Genomic DNA, 23,582 nt, shown 5'->3' on the forward strand with positions numbered 1-23,582 from the left:
AAGGGGACTGGCGAGACACCCTTCAGACTCGCCTATGGCACCGAAGCGGTAATTCCGGTAGAAATTGGCATACCCAGTATCAGAGTTAACTATCTGGAAGAAGAAACCAACGAGGCTAGAACAAGACTGTGTCTAGACCTACTAGAGGAAAGAAGAGATGAAGCGGTGGTCCGAGCCGCTACATATAAAAAGCAAGCTGCAAGATACCATAACAAGAGAATAAATTCGAGAGAATTTCAAAAAGGCGATCTGGTCCTACGGAACGCAGAAGTTGGCAGAGGAAACGCAGGAGTAAAGAAAATGCAAGCAAATTAGGAAGGCCCCTACATTGTAGAAGAAGCTACTGGCAAGGGCGCGTATAAATTAAAGACAATAACCGGATCCATGATACCTAGATATTGGAATGTAGAGCATCTGAGAAAGTATTATCAATAGATTAATTCATGGCATGTACTTATTCCCATTTTTGAAATGAAGGGGCGATTTGGCGTTAAGAAGTAAATTTTAAAGGCTCGCTCGAGACCTAATATATACAATTTAACAAGAATCGTTCGAATCTTAGTTAAAAACAATTTAGACTTATCTGAGTCAAAATAAATAAAAGGATCCATTCGGACCTACAAATAAATCACACCAACGGAAGTTTAGATTAACTTCTCGAAATAACGAACGAGTTTAGATTAACTCTACGACTAAAGAAAAACAATGGTCAAAAAGATCATTATATTCACAAGCAAAAAATACAAAGGATCCGCCTACGATCCAATACAAAAAGAAGAAAATACAAAAAGAAGAAAATAAAAATTAAGCTTTTTTCAAAGCATCTTGTTTCTGCTTATCAAGCTTCGCCTTCACTTCCTTCGCCAAAGAGGCAGGATCCAATTGATTGACGCCAGAAAGATCGATGCCAGGATTCTGCTCCCGCAGCTTCGCCCCGATCGCCAACCGGTATTGAGTCATGACTTGGGAATAAAAGCTCCCAGAGTCACCCAAACGCCGGCGGAGACGCCCCTCTTCTTTCTTCAGATCATCTCTCTCCTTAGTGAGAGCATCTGAGGAAGACTTTAGAGACTCGATTTCATCAGACAAAGTCTGAACCCGAGCCTCTAAGGCGGAAATCTCCCGAGTCTTGGCAGATACGGAGGACCTTAGCTGTTGGATCAGACCAGTCGCTTCGCCAGCCTCCTCTTCCATCTTCTGTTTTTCGGAAAGCCAGGATTCGGAATCCTTCTGAAGCTTCTTCAATTGATCCACCGCATCTCTTCGGTGACGCTCCAAAACAGCGATGGATTGGACCACCTACGAAATAAAGCAACAAATAAGAAAAATAAAGAAGCAAATCACGATATAAAATAAAAGAAGAAAAACATACCGAAAAACCGCCAAGACAGGCGAACTCAGCCAAACCATCGCCATGTTCACGATCAATGGACTCTATGTCCTCCTTGATCATAATATTCTCCATGCAAGCATGAAGAATAGCGACGTTGGAAAGTCGAGGGGGATTTTGTGCGTCCGCCCAAGCCGCAAACCGAGGCGCCTCATCGACAAACACCCCAGAAGATTTCTTCTTCTTGGGACGCTTAGAAGAAGCTCCAACTTGATCCTCAGCATGACGCTTCTTACCAGTGGTAGGCAACTCCGTCAGAGAAGGAACTGAATCCTTCGAAGGAAGCAAAGGCGACTCAGGAGTCGCAACAGGAACCTGATCGCCAGTAGCAGGAACAAGACCTACCGAATCAGGCGACGGATTTGGCACGGCGATAGTAGAGGGATGAGGAGCGCCGCTAGTGACCTCGCCCATATCTACAGTCATATCAACATGAAAATTATCAAGCAAATGTTCAAGAGAAGTCGATTCCCACAAAACAAAAACATAATAGCAAAGTTAGAAAAATACCTTCTAAGGGAAGACCCGCCAAAAGTATTTCACGGCGACTTAAATATCGTTCTAAAAGAACGCTGTACTTGGGCTTATCAAAGCGACAATCCGACAACAAAGACAAGGCGAAATCCCTCTCCCCATCAGTCAAATCAGGATCATCAGTAAGCAAAACCTTACTAGAAGTAAAACTTCGCGAAAAAGAAGAAAAAGAGGAATGTTGAACCAAGAAAAATTTAGGGGTCCAACCCTTCAAAGAAGACGGAAGACTAAAAAGAGACCGATTCGGTCGACCACCAGCAAAAATAAATTCCTCACCCTTTCGGCGGGAGAAAACATAAAAATAATTAAAAAGAGCAAGCGAAGGCTCCTGCATCCGAGCCCTACAAGATTCCATAAAAGAACAAAGAAGGCGAATCGCGTTGGGATGAAGCTGACCTAAAGGAATACCTAAATTATGACAGACCTCTACGATCAAAGACTCTAAGGGGAACCTAAGACCCGCCAATAGCTGTTCATGGAAAATTACTATCTTTGAAGGCGAATCGGTGCTATGATTCGCCCGATACAATTTTCCAGGTCTCAGAATAACATATGACCCAGGAAAACTAAATTCCTCGGCATAGCTAATTATCTGTTCTCTCGACAAGGAGCTCCGGGTATATTCTAGCTCGTCACGAGCACCCTTCGCCCCCTCGGTTACTTCTGACATTTTAAAAATTTAAAAAGGGGGGGAAACACGGAATGATGGTGAAATTAAAACTCCAAAAGATCAAAAGAAAGAAAAGACGAAGAACAGGAAGAACAAGAAAAAACAGAATTAAAACTGCAAAAGAATAACTAAAAACAAGAAATCAAATTAACGAAAGGGTAAATACCTTGCAAGCAAATATGCAGGATCAAAAGAAAGATAAGGAGCAACTCAAAAACGAGGAATCTTGAAAGCAGAAGAAGAAACCCACAGAAAGCTTGAAGAAAGATTTCCTTTTATAAGAATAACAGTTGCAGAAAGAGCAAAAATGGAAGAAGAAGAAAAATGAACAATTATATAGCCTAAGGCAAGGAAGTTGAAAAGACGAGATCCCATAATTACAAATGAGGACCAACTAATGGCGCACGAAGACACTTGTCCTTCATCCAGTTACAACCCTCTGCTGATAGGCGACACGTGGCAACGCGAAGAATCTTACTAAAGAAGAAACGTCAGCCACAAACATATGAAACGACTCACCCGAAATACAAAACGACTCGCCCGTGATATAAAAAGACTCGGCTCCAAAAGAGCTAAAATCTACTAAGGCATGAATACCAATTACTTCAGCTCACTTGCGGGGGGCTAATGATGGATACCGAATCCTACAGTAAATATAATGGAGCCGAGTCACAGGAGATCCGCTCTCAGGTGATACCGGACTCCCCTTGAAGGTCTGAAGATACCAAGGAGACGCCGAATCCCTTGAGATTCGGTGATATGCCAACTGATACCGAATCCCTTGAGATTCGGTGATTTGCCAATAAAGACCGAATCCCGCATGATCCGCCCGAAGCGCGTTAGGTCCGGGATTCAGGTAATCGACCAAGAATGAAAGTATTGCCTATTCGGACACAAACACTATATATGGAAGGATAAGCTCTATCTTAGGAAGATAAGACTATTTAGGAAGACGTTCCTAAATAGGACTCTTATCAGATTAAGGTAGATCTCGACAAATCAGGAGAATCCCTACTATGTTGCCGAATCCCTACAAAGTAGGATTCACTTGCCTATTACGACTCTACAAGGTATATTCGACTACTATAAAAGGAGTACGAGGTATGCCTAGAATGACAATTACATTCATATACACAAAACGCTGCTCAAAGCTCTAAACTGACTTTAGCATCGGAGAGTTAATCGGACAACCACCGTCCGGTTAGCTTCTACCTTGTTTTGCAGGTCTTACTCACCGGCTCAGAAAGCAGACTCCATCAGGTATTATTAAGACAAAGTTTATTGATTTAATTATTGATTTTAAAACCGGAATTTCTATTATCGTTTTGTTTTTTATTATTATAATGTGAAACTATAAGTAAATTATAACCTGAATTAATATAATTACTCGGGTAATTATAATTGGGTTTAAATATCAAAATTGGCTAAATTACAATTTAGCCCTTGAACATATTTTTAACTTATTAAGTTATTGGTCATAACATTATATTTCATTTTAAATTATAATAACTATATTTAGTTTCGAATATCAATTTGGCATGAAATTGGCTAAATTATAATTTAGCCTTTGAACGTTTTATAACTTATTTAAGTAAGTTTTTGGTTAGTAACCTTGTATTTTATTTTAATTATAAACAAAAATAATTAATTTAATTTCGAATATTAAATTGGCTAAAGTACAGTTTAGTCCTTAAATTGGCTAAAGTACAGTTTAGTCCCTAAATATAAACTTAAAATTGTTAAGTTTTGGTTGTAACTCGGATTACTTGAAAATGAAGTTATTGAGTTCTGCTTTCAAAATGGTTACTATTTTATCGAATTATTTTATAAATATAAACTCGGGTTTATATTTGTTAAACGTGTTGAGTCGGGTTAGACTTGGGTCACCCGACAAGTGAGGTTAGCTTGGTAGTTATTAGTAACTCGGCTAACCCACTATTTAGAGATTATTTATTATTTAAATATTTTATAATAATATTTGTAAATTGGATTTAAAACGAGAACTCAATAAACTTGTATTAATTGGGCGTTCTACCTATTGGGTAGTTTTGTGTTGTTCTGGATTTTTTTATTCCGACGTGTTATTTGTGCTAGTCCTATGTGGTGTCTAGTACTCTCTAGAGTTAGGGTCTGTTTTTAATAATTATTTTATTTGTTTAGACCCGTCTACTGTTCGTGCTCTAGAGGCGAACCAGGATTAGTTGCTTGCCGGTTATCACGTGGATTAGCAAGCACTGAGTTTGTACTTACTATTACCGCTTCATTAAGTAAATTGTTATTTTAAATATTAAATATATATACTGTACATATATTTCGAACTGCTTTTATATTATGGCTCTTAGTTGGAACATGCTACCTAATGGGCTTCATTATGACTGCGTGCGCACCGATAATGATCTGGGCAAGGTATTTATTGAAATGTGGTAACTCGGTATGAGCGTAGCTATCGGGACCAAATAGAGTAACTCGGTGTAGCACAGCTCTCGGGACTCTGGATATGGTATAAGTGTCGTCAGTGGTAACTCGGTGTAGCTCAGCTCTCGGGACCAGGCCTATTGGATTATGTTATTTATTTAGAATTGTAGATTAGGGTTCCAACTATTATTCGTAATATTGTTATTAAATGTTTTAAACGGTTTTAAAGGTTTTCCACTTGATAAATGTAAATAGTGGTATAAACTCATCTCAGTATATCTGACCCCGTTGTTTTCCCAATTTTTTCTAGGGTTATGATCTGAGAGAGTCTGGTGATCTCCGCATTTACTTTTCCTCCGAGGTTCCATTATTTTAGTAGAACTATCAAACTATTTTATTCTTAGACCGCAGTAGTTGACTAGACATCTTTATTATTATTACAGTTGTTTGTCGGATTGGTCCGACTAGTTATATTGCTCTGGCGTGTTACATTATTTACACTGTTTTATGTTATGCCTATTTTTAGACTCAGAATTTGATAAGCATGTTATATTAATAGTTGAATATTATAACTGCTAGAATTAGGCTAAAGTCTCGGTTGCCCCCGAGCATTGGTTTTCTGCAGGTTTAATTGAATTGTATGTTATAAAGAAGGCTAGCTACAGGTGTTGGTACTACATTACCATGCCCTAGCGCCGGTCACGATTCATGAAAATGGGTCGTGACACGTTTAGATTGGTTTCGTGACGTTTTAAACGTTTGGATTTGTTTCTTAACATTTGTAAACGTTTGACTTAAATCGCTAAAAAGTTGAAACGATTGGATTTGTTTCATAACATTTTTAAACGTTTGGATAGGGTTTGTAACGTTTTAAACTTTTGGCATAAATAGCCAAAATGGTGAAACGTTTGGATTTGTTTCGTAATGATTGTAATCATTTGGCTTCAATCGCTAAAAAGGGGAAACGTTTTGTTTTGTTTTGTAGCATTTGTAAACGTTTGGCTTAAATCTCTAAAAAGGTGAAACGTTTGGATTTGTTTTGTAACGTTTATAAACGTTTGGCTTCAATCGCTAAAAAGGGGAACCGTTTGGATTTGTTTCGTAACGTTTGTAAACGTTTGGCTTAAATCGCGAAAAAGGTGAAACGTTTGGATTTGTTTCGTAACATTTGTAAACGTTTGGCTTAAATCGCTAAAAATGTTAAATGTTTTGATTAGTTTCGTAACGTTTGTAAATGTTTGGTTTAAATCGCTAAAAAGGTGAAAGGTTTGGATTTGTTTCGTGACGTTTGAAAACGTTTTGCTTAAATTGCTAAACAGGTGAAACATTTGGATTTGCTTCGTAACGTTTATAAACATTTGGCTTAAATCGCTAAAAATGTGAAACGTTTGGATTTGTTTCATAACATTTTAAACGTTTGGATTTGTTTTGTAACGTTTGTAAACATTTGACTAAATTGCTAAAAAGATGAAACATTTGGATTTGTTTCGTAACCTTTGTAAACGTTTGGGTTATATCGTTAAAAGGTGAAAAGTTTGGATTTTTTTTGTAAAGTATGGAAATGTTTGGCTTAAATCGCTAAGAAGGTGAAACGTTTGGATTTGTTTCGTAATGTTTGTAAATATTTGGCTTAAATCGCTAAAAGGGTGAAATGTTTAGATTTGTTTGGTGACGTTTGTAAACGTTTGGCTTAAATCGCTAAAAAGGTGAAATGCGTGGATTTGTTTCGTAACTTTTGTAAACGTTTGGCTTCAATCGCTAAAAAGGAGAAACGTTTGGATTTGTTTCGTAACATTTGTAAACGTTTGGCTTAAATCGCTAAAAAGGTAAAAATTTGGATTTGTTTCGTAACATTTGTAAACGTTTGGCTTAAATCACTAAAAATGTTAAACGTTTGGATTTGTTTCGTAACGTTTGTAAACGTTTGGCTTAAATCGCGAAAAAGGTGAAACGTTTGGATTCGTTTCGTAACATTTCTAAACGTTTGCCTTATATCGCAAAAAATGATAAACGTTTTGATTGGTTTTGTATCGTTTGTAAACATTTGGATTAAATCGCTAAAAAGGTGAAAGGTTTGGATTTGTTTCGTGACGTTTGAAAACGTTTGGCTTAAATTGCTAAATAGGTGAAACATTTGGATTTGCTTCGTAACGTTTGTAAACATTTGGCTTAAATCGCTAAAAATGGGAAACGTTTGGATTTGTTTCGTAATGCTTTAAACGTTTGGATTGGTTTCTTAATGATTGTATACAATTGGCTTCAATCCCTAAAAAGTTGAAACGTTTGGATTTGTTTCGTAACGTTTTATAAACGTTTGGCTTCAATCCCTATAAAGGGGAAACGTTTGGGTTTGTTTCGTAATGTTTTTAAACCATTGGCTTAAATTGCTAAAAAGGTGAAACTTTTGGATTTATTTTGTAACATTTGTAAACATTTGACTTAAATCACTAAAAATGTTAAACGTTTGGATTGGTTTCGTAACGTTTGTAAACGTTTGGCTTAAATCGCTAAGAAAGTGGAACGTTGAGATTTGTTTCGTAAGCTTTGTAAATGTTTGGCTCAAATCGCTAAAAAGGTGAAACGTTTGGTTTTGTTTTGTAACGTTTGTAAACATTTGACTTTAATTGCTGAAAAGGTGAAACGTTTCGTTTTGTTTCGTAATGTTTGTAAACATTTGGCTTAAATCGCTAAAAAGGTGAAACGTTTGGTTTTGTTTCGTAACGTTTGTAAACAGCTAAAAAGGTGAAACGTTTGGTTTTGTTTCGTATCGTTAGTAAACAGCTAAAAAGGTGAAACGTCGTTTACATACGTTACAAAACCAATCCAAAAGTTTAAAATGGTACGAAACTAATCCTAACGTTTCACCTTTTTAGCGACTTAAGCTAAACGTTTACAAACGTTACTAAACAAATCGAAACGTTAAAATGTTTCGAAACAAATACAAACGTTGAACCTTTTTAGCGATTTAAGCAAAACATTTTAGCAATTTATGCCAAACATTTACAAACCAAATGTTTCACCTTTTTAGCGATTTAATCCAAATGTTTGAATTTGTTTCGTAACGTTTTAAATATTTGGCTTAAATCGCTAAAAAGGTAAAACGCTTGGATTTGTTTCGTAAAATTTTAAACGTTTGGATTTTTTTTGTAATGTTTGTAAACGTTTGACTTAAATAGCTAAAAAGATGAAACATTTGGATTTGTTTCATAACGTTTGTAAACGTTTGGCTTATATCGCTAAAAGGTGAAACGCTTGGATTTGTTTCGTAAAGTCTGTACATGTCTGGCTTAAATCGCTAAGAAGGTGAAACATTTGGATTTGTTTCGTAATGTTTGTAAATATTTGGCTTAAATCGCTAAAAAGGTGAAACGTTTCGATTTGTTTGTAAACGTTTGGCTTAAATTGCTAAAAAGGTGAGACGCTTAGATTTGTTTCGTAACGTTTGGCTTCAATCGCTAAAAAGGGGAAACGTTTGGATTTTTTTCGTAACATTTGTAAACGTTTGGCTTAAATAGCTAAAAAGGTGAAAAGTTTGGATTTGATTCGTAACATTTGTAATCGTTTGGCTTAAATCGTTAAAAATGTTAAACGTTTGGATTGGTTTCGTAACGTTTGTAAACGTTTGGCTTCAATCGCTAAAAAGGGGAAACGTTTGGATTTGTTATGTAACGTTTGTAAACGGTTGGCTTAAATCGCTAAAAAGGTGAAACGTTTGTATTTGTTTTGTAACATTTGTAAACGCTTGGCTTATATCGCTAAAAATGTTAAGAGTTTGGATTGGTTTCGTAACGTTTGTAAACGTTTGGCTTGAATCGCTAAAAAGGTTAAACGTTTGGATTTGTTTCGTAACGTTTGTAAATATTTGGCTTAAATCGCTAAAAAGGGGAAACGTTTGGATTTGTTTCGTAACATTTGTAAACGTTTGGCTTAAATCGCTAAAAATGTTAAACGTTTGGATTTGTTTCGTAACGTTTGTAAATGTTTGGCTTCAATCGCTAAAAAAGGAAAAGTTTGAATTTGTTTCGTAACGTTTGTAAACGTTTGGCTTCAATCGCTAAAAACGGTAAACGTTTCGATTTTTTCGTAACGTTTGTAAACGTTTGGCTTAAATCGCTAAAAAGGTGAAACGTTTGGTTTGTTTCGTAACATTTGTAAACGTTTGGCTTAAATCGCTAAAAAGGGGAAACGTTTGGATTTGTTTCGCAACGTTTGTAAACGTTTGGCTTCAATCGCTAAAAAGGCGAAACGTTTGGATTTGTTTCGCGACGTTTTTAAATGTTTTGCTTAAATCGCTAAAAAGGTGAAACGTTTGGATTTGTTTCGTAGCATTTGTAAACGTTTGGCTTAAATCGCTAAAAATGTTAAACGTTTGGATTGGTTTCGTACCGTTTGTAAACGTTTGGCTTAAATCGCTAAAAAGGTGAAACGTTTGGCTTATTTCGCTAAATATGTGAAACGTTTGGATTTTCTTTGCAACGTTTGTATACGTTTGGCTTAAATCGCTACAAAAGTGAAACGTTTGGATTTTCTTTGCAACGTTTGTATACGTTTGGCTTAAATCGCTACAAAAGTGAAACGTTTGGATTTGTTTCTTAATGTTTGAAATGTTTGGATTGGTTTCAAAATGATTGTAAACATTTGCCTTCAATCCCGAAAAAGTTGAAACGTTTGTATTTGTTTTGTAACGTTTATAAACGTTTGGCTTTAATCCCTAAAAAGGGGAAACGTTTGGATTTGTTTCGTAATGTTTTGAAACCTTTGGCTTAAATCTCTAAAAAGGTGAAACATTTGCATTTGTTTCGTAAAATTTGTAAACGTTTGGCTTAAATCGCTAAAAATGTTAAACGTTTGGATTGGTTTCATAACATTTCTAAACGTTTGGCTTATATCACCAAAAGGGGAAACGTTTGGATTTGTTTCCTAACGTTTGTAAACGTTTGGCTTAAATCGCTAAAAAGGTGAAACGTTCGTTTTTGTTTCATAATGTTTGTAAACAGCTAAACATGTGAAACGTCGTTTACAAACGTTACAAAATCAACCCAAACGTTTAAAATAGTACATAACTAATCCAAACGTTTCACGTTTTAAGCGATTTAAGCTAAACGTTTACAAACGTTACTAAACAAATCTAAACGTTTAAAACTTTTCGAAACAAATCCAAACGTTTAAAGTTTTTAGCGATTAAGCAAAACGTTTTATCAATTTAAGCCAAACGCTTACAAATATTACGAAACAAAACTATACCTTTCGCCTTTTTAGCGATTTAATCCAAATGTTTGGATTGGTTTCGTAACATTTTAAATGTTTGGCTTAAATCGCTAAAAAGGTGAAACGCTTGGATTTGTTTCGTAACGTTTTCAACGTTTGGATTTGTTTTGTAACGTTTGACATAAATCGCTAAAAAGATGAAACGTTTGGATTTGTTTCGTAATGTTCGTTAATGTTTGGCTTAAATCGCTAAAAAGGTAAAACGTTTGGATTTGTTTCGTAACGTTTGTAAACGTTTGGCTTATATCGCTATAAGGTGAAATGTTTTGATTTGTTTCGTAAAGTTTGTAAACGTTTGGCTTAAATCGCTAAAAAGGGGAAACGTTTGAATTTTTTTCATAACGTTTGTAAATAATTGGCTTAAATCGCTAAAAAGTTGAAAGGTTTAGATTTGTTTCGTAACGTTTGTAAACGTTTGGCTTAAATCCATAAAAAGGTGAAACATTTGGATTTGTTTCGTAATGTTTGTAAACGTTTGACTTGAATTACTAAATAGGTGAAACTTTTGGTTTTGTTTCGTAATATTTGTAAATGTTTCGCTTTAATCACTAAAAATGTGAAACATTTGGATTTGTTTCGTAACGTTTAAAGCGTTTGGATTGGTTTCTTAACGTTTTATACGTTTGGCTTAAATTGATAAAAAGGGGAAACGTTTGGATTTGTTTTGTAACGTTTGTAAACGTTTAGCTTAAATAACTAAAAATGTGAAACGTTTTTTTTTTCGTTTTGTTACTTTTATAAAAGTTTGGCTTAAATCGCTAAATAGGTGAAACGCTAAAAAGGTGAAACGATTGGTTTTGTTTCGTAACGTTTGTAAACATTTGGCTTAAATTGCTAAAAAGGTGAAACGTTTGGATTAGTTTTGTAACGTTTAAAACGTTTGGATTGGTTTCATAACGTTTTAAACGTTTGACTTAAATTACTAAAAAGGTGAAACGTTTGGATTTGTTTCGTAACGTTTTAAATGTTTGGTTTTGTTTCATAACGTTTGTAAACGTTTGGCTTAAATGGCTAAAAAGGGGAAACGTTGGATTTGTTTCGTAACGATTCTAAACGTTTGGCTTAAATAGCTAAAAAGGTGAAACGTTGGGATTTGTTTTGTAACGTTTTAAACGTTTTGGCTTAAATCTCGAAAAAAGGTGAAATGTTTGGTTTTGTTTCGTAATGTTTGTAAACATTTGCCTTAAATAGCAAAATTTGAGAAACATTTTGATTTTTTTCGCAACGTTTGTAAATGTTTGGCTTAAATCGCTAAAAAGTTGAAACGATTGGATTTGTTTCATAAAATTTTTAAACGTCTGGATAGGGTTTGTAACGTTTTAAACTTTTGGCTTAAATAGCCAAAAAGGTGAAATGTTTGGATTTGTTTCGTAATGATTGTAAACATTTGGCTTCAATCGCTAAAAAGGAAAAACATTTTGTTTTGTTTTGTAGCATTTGTAAACGTTTGGCTTAAATCTTTAAAAAGGTGAAACGTTTGGATTTGTTTCATACCGTTTATAAACGTTTGGCTTCAATCGCTAAAAAGGGGAACCGTTTGGATTTGTTTCGTAACGTTTGGAAACGTTTGGCTTAAATCGCGAAAAAGGGGAAACGTTTGGATTTGTTTCGTAACATTTGTAAACGTTTGGCTTATATCGCTAAAAATGTTAAACGTTTTGACTGGTTTCGTAACGTTTGTAAACGTTTGGTTTAAATCGCTAAAAAGGTGAAAGGTTTGAATTTGTTTCGTGACATTTGAAAACGTTTGGCTTAAATTGCTAAATAGGTGAAACATTTGGATTTGCTTCGTAACGTTTGTAAACATTTAGCTTAAATCGCTAAAAATGTGAAACGTTTGGATTTGTTTCGTAATGTTTTAAACGTTTGGATTGGTTTCTTAATAATTGTAAACAATTGGCTTCAATCCCTAAAAAGTTGAAACATTTGGATTTGTTTTGTAACGTTTTTTAAACGTTTGGCTTCAATACCTATAAAAGGGAAACATTTGGATTTGTTTCGTAATGTTTTTAAACCTTTGGCTTAAATTGCTAAAAGGGTGAAACGTTTGGATTTGTTTCGTAACATTTGTAAACATTTGACTTAAATCACTATAAATGTTAAACGTTTGGATTGGTTTCGTAACCTTTGTAAATGTTTGGCTTAAATCGCTAAGAAGGTGAAACGTTTAGATTTTTTTTGTAAGCTTTGTAAACGTTTGGCTCAAATCGCTAAATAGGTGAAATGTTTGGTTTTGTTTTGTAACGTTTGTAAACATTTGACTTTAATTGCAAAAAAGGTGAAACGTTTCGTTTTTTTTCGTAATGTTTGTAAACGTTTGGCTTAAATCGATAAAAAGGTGAAACGTTTGGTTTTGTTTCGTAACGTTTGTAAACAGCTAAAAAGGTGAAACGTCGTTAACAAACGTTACAAAACCAATCCAATTGTTTAAAATGGTACGAAACTAATCCTAACGTTTCACCTTTTTAGCGACTTAAGCTTAACGTTTACAAACGTTACTAAACAAATCGACACGTTAAAACGTTTCGAAACAAATCCAAACGTTTAACCTTTTTAGCGATTTAAGCAAAACGTTTTAGCAACATAAGCCAAACATTTACAAACGTTACGAAACAAAACCAAATGTTTCACCTTTTGAGCGATTTAATCCAAATATTTGGATTTGTTTCGTAACGTTTTAAATATTTGGCTTAAATCGCTAAAAAGGTAAAACGCTAGGATTTGTTTCGTAACATTTTAAACGTTTGGATTTGTTTTGTAACGTTTGTAAATGTTTGACTTAAATCGCTAAAAAGATGAAACATTTGGATTTGTTTCGTAATGTTTGTAAACGTTTGCCTTATATCGCTAAAAGGTGAAACGTTTGGATATGTTTCGTAACGTTCATAAACGTTTGGCTTAAATCGCTAAAAATGTTAAACGTTTGGATTGGTTTCGTAACGTTTGTAAACGTTTGGCTTAAATCGCTAAAAAGGGGAAACGTTTGAATTTGTTTTGTAATGTTTGTAATCGTTGGGCTTCAATCGCTAAAAAAAGGAAACGTTTGGATTTGTTTCGTAACGTTTGTAAACTTTGCCTTAAATTGCTAAAATGGTAAAACGTTTGGATTTGTTTCGTAACGTTTGTAAACGTTTGTCTTCGATCGCTAAAAAGGGGAAACGTTTGGATTTGTTATGTAACATTTGTAAACGTTTGGCTTAAATCGCTAAAAAGGTGAAACGTTTGGATTTGTTTCGTAACATTTGTAAATGCTTGGCTTAAATTGCTAAAAATGTTAAACGTTTGGTTTGGTTTCGTAACGTTTGTAAACGTCTGGCTTGAATCGCTAAAAAGGTGAAACGTTTGGATTTGTTTCGTAACATTTGTAACTATTTGGCTTAAATCGCTAAAAAGGTGAAACGTTTGGATTTGTTTCCTAACATTTGTACACGTTTGGCTTAAATCGCTAAAAATATTAAATGTTTGGATTGGTTTTGTAACGTTTGTAAATATTTGGCTTCAATCGCTAAAAAGGTGAAACGTTTGAATTTATTTCGTAACGTTTGTAAATGTTTGGCTTCAATCGCTAAAAAGGATAAAGGTTTGGATTTTTTTCGTAACGTTTGTAAACGTTTGGCTTAAATCGCTAAAAAGGTGAAACGTTTGGATTTGTTTCGTAATGTTTGTAAATATTTGGCTTAAATCGCTAAAAAGGTGAAACGTTTGGATTTGTTTCGTACATTTGTAAACGTTTGGCTTAAATCGCCAAAAAGGATAAACATTTGGATTTGTTTCGTAAAGTTTGTAAAAATTTGGCTTAAATCGCTAAAAGGTGAAACGGTTGGATTTGTTTCGTAACATTTGTAAACGTTTGGCTTAAATCGCCAAAAATGTTAAACGTTTGGATTGGTTTCGTAACGTCTGTAAATATTTGGCTTAAATCGCTAAAAAGGTGAAACGTTTGGATTTGTTTCGTAACTTTCGTAAACGTTTGGCTTCAATCGCTAAAAAGGGTAAAAGTTTCGATTTGTTTTGTAACGTTTGTAAACATTTGGCTTAAATAGCTTAAAAGGTGAAACGTTTGGATTTGTTTCGTAACGTTTGTAAACATTTGGCTTAAATTGCAAAAAAGGTGAAACGTTTGGATTTGTTTCGTAACGTTTTTAAAACTTTGGCTTCAATCGCTAAAAAGGGGAAAAGTTCGGATTTTTTCGTAACGTTTGTAAACATTTGGCTTAAATCGCTAAAAAGGTGAAACATTTGGATTTGTTTCGTAACATTTGTAAACGTTTCGCTTAAATCACTAAAAATGTTAAACGTATGGATTGGTTTCGTAACGTTTGTAAACGTTTGGCTTATATCGCTAAAAAGGGGAAACGTTTGGATTTGTTTCATAACGTTTGTAAATATTTGGCTTAAATCGCTAAAATGTTTAAACGTTTAGATTTGTTTGTAACGCTTGTAAACGTTTGGCTTAAATCGCTAAAAAGGTGAAGCGTTTGGATTTGTTTCGTAATGTTTGTTAACGTTTGGCTAGAATTATTATAAAGTTGAAACTTTTGTTTTTGTTTCATAATATTTGAAAATGTTTGGCTTCAGTCACTAAAAATGTGAAACATTTTGATTTGTTTTGTAACGTTTAAAACGTTTTGATTGGTTTCGTAATGTTTTAAAAGTTTGGCATAAATTGATAAAAAAAAAAAGGGAAACGTTTGGATGTGTTTTGTAACCTTTGTAAACATTTAGCTTAAATCACTAAAAATGTGAAACGATTGGTTTGGTTCTGATACGTTTTTTAACGTTTGGTTTCAATCGCTAAATAGGTGAAACGCTAAAAAGGTGAAATGTTTGGTTTTGTTTCGTAACGTTTGTAAACGTTTGGCGTAAATCGCATAAAAGGTGAAACGTTTGGATTTGTTTTGTAACGTTTGGATTGGTTTCATAACTTTTAAAACGTTTGACATAAATTGCTAAAAAGGTGAAACGTTTGGATTTATTTCGTAACGTTTTAAATGTTAGGTTTTATATCGTAATGTTTGTAAACGTTTGGTTTAAATTGCTAAAAAGGGGAAACCTTTGGATTTGTTTCGTAACGTTTGTAAACGTTATGCTTAAATAGCTAAAAAGTTTAAACGTTTGAATTTGTTTCGTAACATTTTAAACGTTTGGATTGGTTTCGTAACGTTTTAAACGTTTTGGCTTAAATCTCTAAAAACATGAAACGTTTGGAGTTGTTTCGTAACGTTTGTAAACATTTGGCTTAAATCGCTAAAAATATGAAACGTTTGGATTAGTTTCGTAACGTTTGTAAACGTTTGCCTTAAAACGCTAAAAAGTTGAAATGTTTGGATTTGTTTCGTAACAATTGTAAACGTTTGGCTTAAATTGCTAAAAAGGTTAAACGTTTGGTTTTGTTTCGTAACGTTAAAAAATGTGAAACGTTTGGATTTGTTTCGTAACGTTAAAAACTTATGGATTGGTTTCGTAAAGTTTTAAATGTTTGGCTTAAATTGATATAAAAGGGGAAATGTTTGGATTTATTTCCTAACGTTTGTAAACATTTGGCTTAAATTGCTAAAAAGTTTAAATGTTTGGTTTTGTTTCGTAACGATTGTAAACGTTTGGCTTAAATTGCTAAAAAGGTGAAACATTTGAATTGGTTTTTTAACGTTTTAAACTTTTGGCTTAAATTGCTAAGAAGGTGAAACATTTGGATTTGTTTCGTAGCGTCTGTAAACGTTTGGCTTAAATCGCTAAAAATGGGAAATGTTTGGATTTGTTTCATAACGTTTGTAAATGTTTGGCTTAAATTGCTAAAATGGGAAAACGTTTGGATTTGTTTCGAATCGTTTGTAAACGTTTAGCTTAAATCGCTAAAAAGGTGAAACGTTTAGATTTGTTTCGTAAAAAGGTGAAACTTTTAGTTTCTTTCGTAACGTTTGTAAACATTTTGTTTAAATCGCTAAAAAGGTTAAACGTTTGGATTTGTTTCGTAACGTTTGTAAATATTTGGCTTAAATCGCTAAAAAGTTTAAACGTTTAGATTTGTTTCGTAACGTTTGTAAACGTTTTGCTTAAATCGCTAAAAAGGTGAAACATTTGGATTTGTTTTGTAACGTTTGTTAACGTTTGGCTTGAATTACTAAAAAGTTGAAATTTTTGGTTTTGCTTCGTAATATTTGTAAATGTTTGGCTTCAATCACTAAAAATGTGAAACATTTGGATTTGTTTCGTAACGTTTGAAACGTTTGGATTGGTTTCGTAACATTTTAAAAGTTTGGCATAAATTGAAAAAAAAAAGGGGAAACGTTTGGATTTGTTTTGTAACGTTTGTAAACATTTAGCTTAAATCATTAAAAATGTGAAAGGATTGGTTTGGTTTTGTTACGTTTGTAAAAATTTGGTTTCAATCGCTAAATAGGTTAAATGCTAAAAAGATGAAACGTTTGGTTTTGTTTCGTAACGTTTGTAAAAGTTTGGCTTAAATCGCATAAAAGATGAATTGTTTGGATTTGTTTTGTAACGTTTTAAACGTTTGCATTGGTTTCATAACTTTTTAAACGTTTGGCATAAATTGAAAAAAAGGTGAAACGTTTGGTTTATTTCGTAACGTTTTAAAAGTTATGTTTTATTTCGTAATGTTTGTAAACGTTTGGTTTAAATTGCTAAAAAGGGGAAACGTTTGGATTTGTTTCGTAACGTTTGTAAACGTTATGCTTAATTAGCTAAAAAGTTTAAACGTTTGAATTTGTTTCGTAACATTTTAAACGTTTGGATTGGTTTCGTAACGTTTCAAACGTTTTGGCTTAAATCTCTAAAAAGATGAAACGTTTGGAGTTGTTTCGTAACGTTTGTAAACATTTGGCTTAAATCGCTAAAAATGTGAAACGTTTGGATTAGTTTCGTAACGTTTGTAAACGTTTGGCTTAAATCGCTAAAAAGGTGAAATGTTTGGATTTGTTTCGTAACAATTGTAAACGTTTGGCTTAAATTGCTAAAAAGGTTAAACGTTTGTATTTGTTTTGTAACGTTTATAAATGTTTGGCTTCAATCGCTAAAAAGGTGAAACGTTTAGATTTGTTTCGTAACGTTTGTTAACGTTTGGCTTGAATTACTAAAAAGTTGAAACTTTTGGTTTTGTTTCGTACTATTTGTAAATGTTTGGCTTCAATCACTAAAAATGTGAAACATTTGGATTTTGTTCGTAACGTTTAAAACGTTTGGATTGGTTTCGTAACGTTTTAAAAGTTTGGCATAAATTGATAAAAAAAGGAGAAACGTTTGCATTTGTTTTGTAACGTTTGTAAACATTTAGCTTAAATCACTAAAAAATGTGGAACGATTGGTTTGGTTTGTTACGTTTGTAAAAGTTTGGTTTCAATCGCTAAATAGGTGAAACGCTAAAAAAGTGAAACGTTTGGTTTTGTTTCGTAATGTTTGTAAACGTTTGGCTTAAATCGCATAAAAGGTGAAACGTTTGGATTTGTTTTGTAATGTTTTAAATGTTTGGATTGGTTTCATAACTTTTTAAACGTTTGGCATAAATTGCTAAAAAGGTGAAACGGTTAGATTTATTTCGTAACGTTCCAAATGGTAGGTTTTATTTCGTAATATTTGTAAACGTTTGGTTTAAATTGCTAAAAAGGGGAAACGTTTGGATTTGTTTCATAACGTTTGTAAATGTTATGCTAAATTAGCTAAAAAGTTTAAACGTTTGAATTTTTTTCGTAACATTTTAAACGTTTGGATTGGTTTCGTAATGTTTTAAATGTTTTGGCTTAAATCTCTAAAAAATGAAAGGTTTGGAGTTGTTTCGTAACGTTTGTAAACATTTGGCTTAAATCGCTAAAAATGTGAAACGTTTGGATTAGTTTCGTAACGTTTGTAAACGTTTGGCTTAAATCGCTAAAAAGGGGAAATGTTTGGATGTGTTTCGTAACAATTGTAAACGTTTGGCTTAAATTGCTAAAAAGGTTAAACGTTTGTATCTGTTTCGTAACGTTTATAAATGTTTGGCTTCAATCGCTAAAAAGGTGAAACGTTTGGATTTGTTTCGTAACGTTTATTAACGTTTGGCTTGAATTACTAAAAAGTTGAAACTTTTGGTTTTATTTCGTAATATTTGTAAATGTTTGGCTTCAATCACTAAAAATGTGAAACATTTGGATTTGTTTCGTAACGTTTAAAACGTTTGGACTGGTTTCATAACGTTTTAAAAGTTTTGCATAAATTGATAAAAAAAAAGGAGAAACGTTTGGATTTGTTTTGTAACGTTTGTAAACATTTAGCTTAAATCACTAAAAAATGTGAAACGATTGGTTTTGTTTGTTACGTTTGTAAACGTTTGGTTTCAATCGCTAAATAGGTGAAACGCTAAAAAGGTGAAACGTTTGGTTTTGTTTCGTAACGTTTGTAAACGTTTGGCTTAAATCGCATAAAAGGTGAAACGTTTGGATTTGTTTTGTAACGTTTTAAATGTTTGGATTGGTTTCATAACTTTTTAAACGTTTAAATTGCTAAAAAGGTGAAAAGTTTGGATTTATTTCGTAACGTTCTAAATGTTAGGTTGTATTTCGTAATGTTTGTAAATGTTTGGTTTAAATTGCTAAAAAGGGGAAACGTTTGGATTTGTTTCGTGACGTTTGTAAACGTTATGCTTAATTAGCTAAAACGTTTAAACGTTTGAATTTGTTTCGTAACATTTTAAACGTTTGGATTGGTTTCATAACGTTTTAAACGTTTTGGCTTAAATCTCTAAAAACATGAAACGTTTGGAGTTGTTTCGTAACGTTTGTAAACATTTGGCTTAAATCTCTAAAAATTTGAAACGTTTGGATTAGTTTAGTAACGTTTGTAAACGTTTGGCTTAAATTGCTAAAAAGGTGAAATGTTTGGATTTTTTTTGTAACAATTGTAAACGTTTGGCTTAAATTGCTAAAAAGGTGAAACGTTTGGTTTTGTTTCGTAACGTTTATAATTGTTTAGCTTCAATAGCTAAAAATGTGAAACGTTTGGATTTGTTTCGTAACGTTAAAAACATATGGATTGGTTTCGTAAAGTTTTAAATGTTTGGCTTAAATTGATATAAAACGGGAAACAGTTGGATTTATTTCCTAACGTTTGTAAACGTTTGGCTTAAATCGCTAAAAAGGTGAAACGTTTGGATTTGTTTCGTAACGTTTGTTAACGTTTGGCTTGAATTACTAAAAAGTTGAAACTTTTGGTTTTGTTTCGTAACATTTGTAAATGTTTGGCTTCAATCACTAAAAATGTGAAACATTTGGATTTGTTTCGTAACGTTTAAAACGTTTGGATTGGTTTCGTAACGTTTAAAACGTTTGGATTGGTTTCGTAACGTTTTAAAAGTTTGGCATAAATTGATAAAAAAAAAGGGGAAACGTTTGGATTTGTTTTGTAACGTTTGTAAACATTTAGCTTAAATAACTAAAAAATGTGAAACGATTGGTTTGGTTTTGTTACGTTTGTAAACGTTTGGTTTCAATCCCTAAATAGGTGAAACGCTAAAAAGGTGAAACGTTTGGTTTTGTTTCGAAACGTTTGGCCTAAATCGCATAAAAGGTGAAACGTTTGGATTTGTTTTGTAACATTTTAAATGTTTGGATTGGTTTCATAACTTTCTAAACGTTTGGCATAAATTGCTAAAAAGGTTAAACGTTTGGATTTATTTCGTAACGTTCTAAATGCTAGGTTTTATTTCGTAATATTTGTAAACGTTTGGTTTAAATTGCCAAAAATGGGAAACGTTTGGATTTGTTTCGTAACGTTTGTAAACGTTATGCTTAATTAGCTAAAAAGTTTAAACTTTTGAATTTGTTTTGTAACATTTGAAACGTTTGGATTGGTTTCGTAACGTTTTAAACGTTTTGGCTTTAATCTCTAAAAACATGAAACGTTTGGAGTTGTTTTGTAACGTTTGTAAACATTTGGCTTAAATCGCTAAAAATTTGAAACGTTTGGATTAGTTTCGTAACGTTTGTAAACGTTTGGCTTAAATCGCTAAAAAGGTGAAATGTTTGGATTTGTTTCGTAACAATTGTAAACGTTTGGCTTAAATTGCTAAAAAGGTTAAACGTTTGGTTTTATTTCGTAACGTTTATAAATATTTGGCTTCAATCGCTAAAAATGTGAAACGTTTGGATTTGTTTCGTAACGTTAAAAACTTATGGATTGGTTTCGTAAATTTTTAAATGTTTGGCTTAAATTGATATAAAAGGGAAAACGTTTGGATTTATTTCCTAACGTTTGTAAACATTTGGCTTAAATCGCTAAAAAGGTGAAACATTTGGGTTTGTTTCGTAACGTTTGTTAACGTTTGGCTTGAATTACTAAAAAGTAGAAACCTTTGGTTTTGTTTCGTAATATTTGTAAATGTTTAGCTTCAATCACTAAAAATTTGAAACATTTGGATTTGTTTCGTAACGTTTTAAAAGTTTGGCATAAATTGATAAAAAAGGAGAAATGTTTGGATTTATTTTGTAACGTTTGTAAACATTTAGCTTAAATCACTAAAAAATGTGAAACGATTGGTTTGGTTTGTTACGTTTGTAAACGTTTGGTTTCAATCGCTAAATAGGTGAAACGCTAAAAAGGTGAAACGTTTGGTTTTGTTTTGTAACGTTTGTAAACGTTTGGCTTAAATCGCATAAAAGGTGAAACGTTTGGATTTGTTTTGTAACGTTTTAAATGTTTGGATTGGTTTCATAATTTTTTAAACGTTTGGCATAAATTGCTAAAAAAGTGAAACGTTTGGATTTATTTCGTAACGTTCTAAATGTTAGGTTTTATTTCGTAATGTTTGTTAACGTTTGATTTAAATTGCTAAAAAGGGGAAACGTTTAGATTTGTTTCGTAACGTTTGTAAACGTTATACTTAATTAGCTAAAAAGTTTGAACGTTTGAATTTGTTTCGTAACATTTTAAACGTTTGGATTGGTTTCGTAACGTTTTAAACGTTTTGGCTTAAATCTCTAAAAACATGAAACTTTTGGAGTTGTTTCGTAACGTTTGTAAACATTTGGCTTAAATCGCTGAAAATGTGAAACGTTTGGATTAGTTTCGTAACGTTTGTAAACGTTTGGTTTAAATCGCTAAAAAGGTGAAATGTTTGGATTTGTTTCGTAACAATTGTAAACGTTTGGCTTAAATTGCTAAAAAGGTTAAACGTTTGGTTTTGTTTCGTAACGTTTATAAATGTTTGGCTTCAATCGCTAAAAATGTGAAACGTTTGGATTTGTTTCGTAACGTTAATAACTTATGGATTGGTTTCGTAAAGTTTTAAATGTTTGGCTTAAATTGATATAAAAGGGGAAACATTTTGATTTATTTCCTAACATTTGTAAACGTTTGGTTTAAATCGCTAAAAAGGTTAAACGTTTGATTTTGTATCGTAACGTTTGTAAACGTTTGGCTTAAATTACTAAAAAGGTGAAACATTTGAATTGGTTTTTTAACGTTTTAAACTTTTGGCTTAAATCGCTAAAAAGGTGAAACATTTGGATTTGTTTCGTAGCGTTTGTACACGTTTGGTTTAAATCGCTAAAAATGGGAAATGTTTGGATTTGTTTCATAACGTTTGTAAACGTTTGGCTTAAATTGCTAAAATGGAAAAACGTTTGGATTTTTTTCGTATCGTTTGTAAATGTTTGGCTTAAATCGCTAAAAAGGTGAAACGTTTGGATTTGTTTCGTGAAAAGGTGAATTTTTTGGTTTCTTTCGTAACATTTGTAAACGTTTTGCTTAAATCGCTAATAAGGTTAAACTTTTGGTTTTATTTCGTAACCTTTGTAAACATTTGGCTTAGATCGCTAAAAAGGTGAAGCCTCGCAGATAAACACTCAGACATATAAAAAATATAACAACTTAAATATAATTACTTACATTAAATAATGAATATCCAGAGTTAAACAATAAATATGCCCAAGTATAAAATTAAAGCTTGTCAGACCAAACCGACAGACAAACTAGAATAATAAAGACTTCTAGTTTACTACTGCAGTCTAAGAATGAAATCAGTTTGATAATTTATTTCAATAAAATAAACCTCTGAGGAATAAAGATTCGGAGATCCGCAGACTCGCTCAAAATAATAAACCTGGAAAATGGGAAAACAACGGGGTCAGATATACTGAGATGAGTTCGCAATATTATTTACATTTATTAAGTTTAAAACCCTTAAATCAAATCCTTTTATACTAATATATATAAGATTATTAAATAACAGTATTAAAATGATCTAAGCGTAAGTATGACATAGCATACTGAAAAACCTAGAGTCGACGGGAACAAATCCTCGTCATATAGAAGCGTAAACAAGTTAGTCTGCCGATCCCAATGTACTTACCGGTGCACAGAGTCTCGATACAAGCCTATCGAGTAGCTCGTTCTAATCCAGATCCATAATCGTTTAAAACAATTCGAACACATTTATAATACTAAAATAAATTGCGGTACTTAATAAAGGGGTAAATAGCACTACAAACTCACTACTTGCTTATCCACGTGAAACTTGACAAGCAGCTAACCCTGGTTCAACTCCGAGCACGAGTAATCGACGAGTCAAAGAACAGGGTAAGTCCAATTATTAAAATCAACCCCTAACGCTAGAGAGTACTAGACACCACATAGAACTAGCACAAAACCAAGTCAAGTAAAACATAGCCAAAGCAGAATGGACAAATAATCACATCATGACCCGAGTCAAAAATACAAACAATATTGAGTAAACATCATACTCAAATAATTAAGGGTTAATTCCTACAAAAATCACGAACTTTACACGGAATTGCATTTTAATCATGACTTTTAAAAGTTGTCATTTAAAGGCACGAATTTTCATTTTATTTCAAATCTATCACCAAAGTAAAATTCCGTGTATTTTATCTGACTAAAAATTCATAATCCTAGATACTCTAACTGAAAGTGTAATTCCCCAAAATGTTGAATTATTTAATTGGACCACGTGTCCAGTTTGGACTCGTCATAGTGGCGAAATCGGAAAGATTCTGATCAAAGTACAGTAAATAAACTTCAAGTTGGTCGGTTTTAGGAAATTAATTATGAGGAAATTAAGGTTATATTTCAATTCTAAAGTTAGAATTGGAATTAAAAGGAAAAATGTCAAGAAAAGCCCAAAATAAAGTGCAGGGACCAAAGTGGTAATTTAGCCACTTTGTGTCGAAAATGGAAATTTGTAGGTTATGATGGGAAAATGTTAATATCGAGTTTTGTATTATTTATTTGATATAAATAATACGTAAAAGTTATAATAAAAGAATTTATTGATTTAGTTATGGACTAAATCGTACA

This window comes from Mercurialis annua, linkage group LG3 (assembly GCF_937616625.2).
Source record: "Mercurialis annua linkage group LG3, ddMerAnnu1.2, whole genome shotgun sequence".
Lineage (NCBI taxonomy): Eukaryota > Viridiplantae > Streptophyta > Magnoliopsida > Malpighiales > Euphorbiaceae > Mercurialis > Mercurialis annua.